Consider the following 8,604-nt stretch of genomic DNA (forward strand, 5'->3'; position numbering starts at 1 on the left):
ATTGTGATTATTTTTTGGCTCCATAGACGCTGCACTGAAATGCATTTGCAGCACGTTTTGTGCACAAGCAACAATAACACTATCAACAACTGAGACGGCAGCAGCAACAACAACTGGCAATTGCAATCTGAGAGATTTCACCAGCTATTTTGACAAATCCCTGCTAACCTGCTGACATGCTATTGGTCCAAAGGCCCCGCCTCTTCGACAAAAAGCAACAGTGGAATTTCACTTTTCACTCATGGAAAAACTAAAAGAAAACAAAAAAAAAAAAATAAATGCCCAAAAAAAGCCAAAATATAATAATAATAATAAAAATAAAAAGTTTTATACGAGCACACTTAATAATTTGCCATTAACTTCGTCGATGGTCGTGCCGCCTGGCGACTGGTTGCATGAACATACTCTTTTTTTTGGCACAGTGTATTTATCGATGCCATCGTTAACATACCCCTTCACATGGGCTGGCTTACGGTATATACAATTTCTATCGTAGTTTGTTTCTCTTCATATTTTATTTTATTTCGTTCCTTTTTCTTATGATATTTTAGATCACAATCTGCTATATAAGTTGGGATATATATCAAGAAAAATTTAGAGTTTTGATGAATCCTGAAGAAAATTTATAGAACAAATAAGCCGAAAAAATTTGTTTGAAAAAATACTAAAAACTAATAATAATTGATATATAAATTTAAGAAAATGTTTTAGAATATCCTGAATATATAACAGATATTTATATAAAATTCCCCATTTTATTATTAATTTATCTGACAAATAGAAGATATATATATATATATATATATATATATATTTATACAAAATTAGAATACTATTAAGTATGTTAAAAATATCTATGAAAAATCCTTTAAACAAAAAAAGAAAAAAGTTATGAATTGTTTAGAAAAAATACTAAAATAAATACTATTATTTGTATGACTGGCAATAAAAATAGTTTAGCTTTCTAAGTATACCCATACATTTATATTAAAGTAGGGTATATCAGCTTCTGTTCAAGCTTGAATTATCTTTTAATAAATTTTGATACATATATATATATATATATATACATATATATATGTATATATATATATATATATTTTGTTTTTGGTGAAATCCTGAGAGCAATTCAAGGTGCAAAAATCGAAATCGCTTTTATAGAGCTGTGGCAGGCAGCTCGCCTTCTGTTCGCCTCCTGCTCGCCCCATTGGCCAGCCAACTAGTCTGCAATGAGCATGTGGCCAAGGCCGAGATGCATCGAAGTCGATCGCTGTGTGCCATTAAATCAAAAGGAAGAAGCAACTGCCACGCCCACGGTCAGGCAGACAGGCAGGCAGGGAGTCAATGTTGCTACTACAAGTAGTAAAAGCAACAATAACAACATGAGAAACTGATATATGACGGCCTCGGAACAAGTGGCTTTCTTTTGGGTGCGACGACTTGCAGCGAGAGATCTGCTTGGCGATCTGCTTGGCGACCAGGGACTCAATGTAGCAACTGCTAAGCGTTTTTAATTGAATTGCAATGAAAAAGAGTTGCTCGAACGAGAAACGCGTTAAACCGCTTTTGATTTTTATGTGTACACCATGTCAGGCACAAGCGCCTGGGTAAAAGTGGGTAATCATCATTAGCGTGCCGCGACCGAGGCCGAAGCTGCTGCTGATGCTGCTGCTGCTGCTGAAGCTAAGGCTGTGCGGCATGGCAACTTCCAATCAGCCACAGTAAACGACCCCCAATCCTCTGGCCAACATCTTTAACCAATTCCATTTCCAATTCCACTTCCAATTCCAATTCCCACATCTGTATGTTCATAGATTAGGCGGTGAGAGTGCGACAAAAGCCGAAAGCCGCTATCGCAGTCAAAGAAAATAAAATTAAAACATTTTAACTGCCTGCTTATAAGATGGCAACCCACACAGACATACACACGCTCACACACGTCATGTTGCATGCCACAGCGAGGCAAGTGAAATTGCCTTAATGCGCTCAACTCCCATCCATATGAGCGCAGATCGCTCCGCTGCCCGGCTGCCCCGACAAATAGAAATTTGATCTATTTCATATGATTAGCGCGCATATAAATTGCCTTCCAGCTGGCTTGGCCCGGCTCACAGATCGAAGACAGACAGCTTCCACTTGTGGCTCCGAACGTGTCGGCTCATTGATTGAGCATTGCGATTGATTAGGTGAAAACGCATGTGGGTGTGCCATAAGCGATCTCCAACTCCGCTTCGCTCCGATCCGAACCTGAACACGCAACAGACAAACACAACAGACACAATCAGCAACACACACATTGAACAATGCAATTGCCTAGTGGGCGTGGCCACAGCTGCTCCTGGCACTGCATACGCAGCCAAAGGCTGTGGTTAAGTTGCCGCTTAATCGCTACGAAGAGGCAGTGATCAAAAGCAGCTACTATCACACCAACTTAGACTGCCCTTCCGAGAATGCTCTGTAATCATGAAAGGGGTTCGAGGCATCAATAACGATTCGAATGTGTTGGGTACTTAGCCTATGATTACAGGGTATATTTATATCTGTCTCTGCACGGACTAGCAACAGACTGACTGTCTGGATATGTAGCTATATGTGTGTGTATCTGTATCTGTATCTGTATCTGTATCCGTATCTGTATCTGTATCTGTATATGTATCTGTATCTGTATCTGTATCTGTATCTGTATCTGTATCTGTTTCTGTATCTGTATCTGTATCTGTATCTGTATCTGTATCTGTATCTGTATCTGTATCTGTATCTGTATCTGTATCTGTATCTGTATCTGTATCTGTATCTGTATCTGTATCTGTATCTGTATCTGTATCTGTATCTGTATCTGTATCTGTATCTGTATCTGTATCTGTATCTGTATCTGTATCTGTATCTGTATCTGTATCTGTATCTGTATCTGTATCTGTATCTGTATCTGTATCTGTATCTGTTCTGTATCTGTATCTGTATCTGTATCTGTATCTGTATCTGTATCTGTATCTGTATCTGTATCTGTATCTGTATCTGTATCTGTATCTGTATCTGTATCTGTATCTGTATCTGTATCTGTATCTGTATCTGTATCTGTATCTGTATCTGTATCTGTATCTGTATCTGTATCTGTATCTGTATCTGTATCTGTATCTGTATCTGTATCTTATCTGTATCTGTATCTGTATCTGTATCTGTATCTGTATCTGTATCTGTATCTGTATCTGTATCTGTATCTGTATCTGTATCTGTATCTGTATCTGTATCTGTATCTGTATCTGTATCTGTATCTGTATCTGTATCTGTATCTGTTTCTGTATCTGTATCTGTTTCTGTTTCTGTATCTGTATCTGTATCTGTTTCTGTATCTGTATCTGTATCTGTATATATTTGTATTTGGCTCTGATTTGTCTATCTGTATAAATATCTCTATGATTATCTCTGTCTATATCTGCAACAGTTGAGTTAACTGAATCTATATTTGTGGTTTTCTTATCGAAATCGATGATCAAACTAAGCTTTAATGAATTCGGCTCTCGGTCGAGAGAAAAGTGGATCAAAATGAAAAGTTTGTGGCAGGTTTTTATAGTTGAAAGCTGGGAGTCAGCTAGTCGCATCTGGCATGTGCTGTCAATTGTAAAAATTCCTGGAAAACTGCACAGAGTTCAAGCAAAATAAGGCAAAACTTTGAAGGGGCTATAAAGTCTGTTATACTCTGACCCTTGCGAAGAGACACGCGCCCTAAAAAACCAAAAAATAAAGAAAGAAAAATTCTTGAAGCACAACACCGAAAAAGCTAAAAACAAACGCTCAGTAGGTAGCCAAAAATATGTGTATGAGGAGCTGAAAAGAGGGCGGACACTATACGAAGCGTAATTATATCATTTAATTTTGGGTAAGGCATAGAGCAGCTGAGCTAAGCTGTGCTTGATCACAGATGTGCGAGTACTTGAGCCGCTCCAACAAGATTTTGTTTCAGCAGGTTTGTTTTTGTTTTTTTTTTTTTTATTATTTTTGGTAATTGTGAACCATACGAAGCGTTAACATCGCGTAAAGATTGGCCAATTTGATTGCGGCCGCAAATGGCTCTAGAAACTGAAACCTTTCTTCCGGCCAAATAAGCAAACGACTAACAGAAAGCACCACCTAGCGGAGAGCAGAGCCAAGTTGGTCCTCAATTAACGGGCTTCGGATTGATAGCCCATCTGAGCGTGTAAGTGCGTGTGGCTTATCAATCAATTTATCTGCGGATGCGTTTGCCTGTCTGCTGCCACTCAAAAAAAGAGGCGTGGCCCCACTGATGGCCTTGCCTATTGTATCGAATCGATTGTATAACCAACCAGCAAATTCGATTGAAAGCCAAGCGGCAGAGTGTTGGTAATCTGCATCAAAGCCTAACCAAATTTTACAATCAACTCTAAAGCTGAGAAGCGCCTCGTGTGATGCGATGCGATGCGACTCGATTGATGCGTGCTCATATAAAGTTCGTATTAAAAGGCGGCACCTTCAGATGCCTGGCCAATGATTAAGACTGGACGGCTAATCACGGGGTATTAAACAAAAGTGTGTCATAGAAAATAATTATATGATGTGCATGCATAATCATGCTGCCCGCCTGAAGGTAATCGTTGCAATAAAAGCAAGATCGCTATTTACATACGCTTTTTATAGGGTATCTCTGCTATTCCTGTTTGTTTTTCTTCTGCTAAGTTCATCTTTTGCCGGTGCTTTCTCCCTTTTTAATATTCAATTTGTGGAATTTGTGTCTTTGAGTGTCTTCCTTTACAGCCATTGAAAGTGGGAATGATTTTGTGAAAATGCATGTAACTGGCAAAAGGAGGCGTGGCATATCCTATTGATGGTCAGCACGACGAGTTGAGTCGATCTAGCAATGTTCCCAGCCCGTTCGAATGAACTGCTTTATATTCGCTAAGAATTTGTTTTTTCTACTTCTCTCAATGTAAATATTATTCTGATTTATTATATCACAAAGAAGATGCTGATCACCAGATTTGCTTCAGCAATGATGATTAATCAGTCAACAATCACTTTGTACGTGTACCCATAATTCATAGATTTATTTATACATATAGAGATGTTTATTTGTATACGCCTAGTATACTCATCGGGGAGAGCTCTTCACATAAGGTAAGCAAATAAATTTTTGCTCATTGTTCACAAACAGAAATCACAAAAATTGATTTGTTTACCTGCAGTTGTCTGTGTGCCTCGATCGTTGCACTTTCACTTAATAATTTTTTATATAAATAGAAATTTGTATGTAATTTCTTTAATTTTCAACAACAAATGTGAAGAGCTAATACGATTGTGCCGATGTCGACGTCGATGTCGATGTCGATGTGGATGTCCGTCCGTATATTATGCCCAAGTACGTGTGGTTTCATGTCTGGGTTCGTTTATGTCAATATTTTGCAGCAATATTTGCGATTTTCTTTATTATTTCCTTTCAAATTTTTTAATGTATTTATTAACTTTGCCGATGCATAGCAAAGATTGTTGTGTCCATTCGTTACGATAATTTGCGTGTCACGAGAAAAAAGCTAGAATAGTTTAGAATCTTGAAGCCATGCAAGGCCGGGTAATAATGCTTTAGAGCCTTCCATATACTTTTATACCCACTTTATAACTGAACTGTTATATTAAAATGTCAAATTTTCTTATAGCCGCCTTTCTATTTGATTCTCAAAAGCACAAATAAGATAATTGAGGGTGTTTTTTCAGTAATTAGTAATACTAAGTTGAGGTAAATATAAGCAAATACAATAAATATCATAGGTTATCAAATGCTTTCCGGAAACCAATCTATTTCATGGTATTCGAGTAGTTGGTCTTAGCCGAGTAGCTGAAGGGCTTGAAAAACAATAATCAATCATAAAATCAGAGAAGCTTCGTTGTTCTTGGCCAACTCATTAATAGATAAATCATCTTAGAGCGAAGCTTAAGTTGAAACATAATTTGCTAATTAATTTCTGGCTCCTTAGATGGTTCCGCAAACTCAATGTAGCGCCTAGCGACTAGGGTGTCTAGAGCTAAAAGCTTTGGCTAGTCTTGGCTGGCAGTTCATTAGTTATCTATAGATGGCCTGTTCATTATTGGGGTGTGTGCTAGTTGCCGACGTTTTAGCTGCCTTATTGCCTGCTATCTCATATAAACATTACATCATCGCACACTCGATGTACGTAAGCCCATAAAAATCCATACCTAATCACATTACAGTGGGCTGTGCCGGAGAAGGAGTCCATGTCTCAGTCTCAGTATCAGACTGAGTTGGAGTTTGAGTATCTGTGTGAGTCTCGCAGTCACAGTCTCCGCCACAGGCCATTACGGTTACTGTGACGGAGGCTGTGTCTGCGTCTGCGTCTGCGTCTGAGTGTTGCACAGTGGGTTAGGTTTTGTGTTTTGCTTCCTGATTGCGCTGCACGCATGACAGGTGCTGATTAGTTGGCTGACACCGCGACGATGAATGCATCCAAATGGCTGCTGCAATTTTTCGCGGCTTACTACAAATGCGTTTTAACGTTATTTTGTACGCTTTTACGATTGTCGTTATTCTCTGCCGCTCGTTGTGTGTGGAAATAGCTGGACGAGATTTCGAAGTAGCTTATGTAATTGTACAGCCTCTAGCTAACCCAAGATGCTAGACAAAATAGCTAACAAATGCACATATATATATATATAAGAAAAAATATATATAAACAAAAAAAAAACAAAAGACTTAAGACACGAACTTTATGTATTTCTCTATTTTCGTCGAGCCATGCTAATGCCATTGTAACTGTAACCGACCTCTACTGGTTGCTGGTGTGCCATGCGCTGTTTCCACTCATTTCCTATTAATTTATGTTAATTATTTGTAAAAGAAAGAGCCACACCATGCCCATCTCTACCCTGGTACCCCGATAGCCCACTTGGTCGCTTGGTTGCCTTTGCTGTTTCTCTGCTGTCTTCTAGCCTTCTTCTGAGTGCTGTGGTACCATACCCGATGCGCACACACAAGTTCACTGACTTGTTGACAATGAATTGACAAAAGCTAAAACGCCAGACGCCAACTGTGAAAAGAGGCGCAGTCACAGCAACTGAATCCAAATGCCGACAGAGACACAGACAGAGGCAGAGACAGGGGCAAAGGCGGACCCAACAACGTTAGATAGCGTTAACAATGAAGATGATACCACAACGCAGGCACAAGTACAATATACATTTGTCTGCCATCTACAATAGAAGTCAAGTGTGTGCTGCGAAACGAGGGTTGCTCAACGCAATTTTCACAAAAATTCTAGATTTGAAAGTAAATCAAATCTGAATTAAATTAGAAATGTGAATCAGAAGGATAAATATTTAGGGAAACGTTTACGTTGGCAACTATGGAAGCTAAAGAGAATGAAAATGAAGCACAACAGCTTAGCAGGAGCAGAAGCAGGTGCAGGAGTCCTTCCGGACTGACTGACTTTTATCTTATTCTAAATTTACTGCCCCCCCTCGCCATGCAGCCTCAAATATTTCTGTTTGATCTGTTGCAAAAGTGGAAGCAAAATTAAGATGATTTGAGAGTCCATGAATCGTTAGATTCTTTGGGTTCCAAACTTCTCCCCGCGGCGACCGCAAATTAAAAATATGTATTTAATTTATTTTTTTATTTTTTTTGTATCTTTAGTTTGGTTTTTTTTATTCTTCTTCATTTTGCTTCTGATGCTCTTTGTTAATTCTGTATTGGGTTTTTTTATGGGCTGTTGCTTAGAAATTGATGCCGATAATGATGATGATTATTAGTTCTATAGCTCGTCTGCTGCTGGGTTGCGGCATTTCGATGCCTTCACCGCGTCTGATGTCATGGCAGGATTTGGCAGCCGGTTTTTCACATTTATAATTAAAATGTTTTGTTTATCAAGCGTCCAGCATCTGTCAGACATACACGAAAAAGTAGAAAAACCAAGGGGCACAGAAATTGGAAATAAATATTCAGCGCACAATTTCTCGTTTCATATTGAGATCAGCGTTTTAAAATATCATTAAGCTTTCATTGAATTCAAGTGCGAGCTGTACAGTAGCTGATTTTGATGATGATTTAGACAATATAGCGGACTGTTATTGAGCTTTAGATCACCGCTGAAAAGCAAAAGAATATGTATATATATATATATATATATATATATATACATATATATATATATATATATATATATATATTTATACATATATATATACTTATATATATATATTATATTTCAACAATATGCAAAAACATTGCAGTCAGACGCATTTATTTTATGTCTTAAAGTTAAGTTGATTTAAATTCGATTCACAAGTTTTTTGTCGGTATCCAGGGAACAGCACGAGAAATCTACTTATAGAAGATACAGCTTGTCTCCACTATATATACAATCATACTATATACATTTTCGGTTTCATATATAAAAATAAATTGAATTATATAAATTATATTATTATATTATTAATGAAATATATATACATATGAAAAAATATAAATAAATAGAAATAAATATTAAAATTACTAAAAAATATGAGTATAAGAATGTATATAATTATTAAAATATAAAAAATTAAAGCTTAAAAATATATAAATAATTTTATAAAATATAA

This window comes from Drosophila hydei, unplaced genomic scaffold (assembly GCF_003285905.1).
Source record: "Drosophila hydei strain 15085-1641.00,03,60 unplaced genomic scaffold, DhydRS2 tig00000211-arrow-pilon, whole genome shotgun sequence".
NCBI classification, from domain to species: Eukaryota; Metazoa; Arthropoda; class Insecta; order Diptera; family Drosophilidae; genus Drosophila; species Drosophila hydei.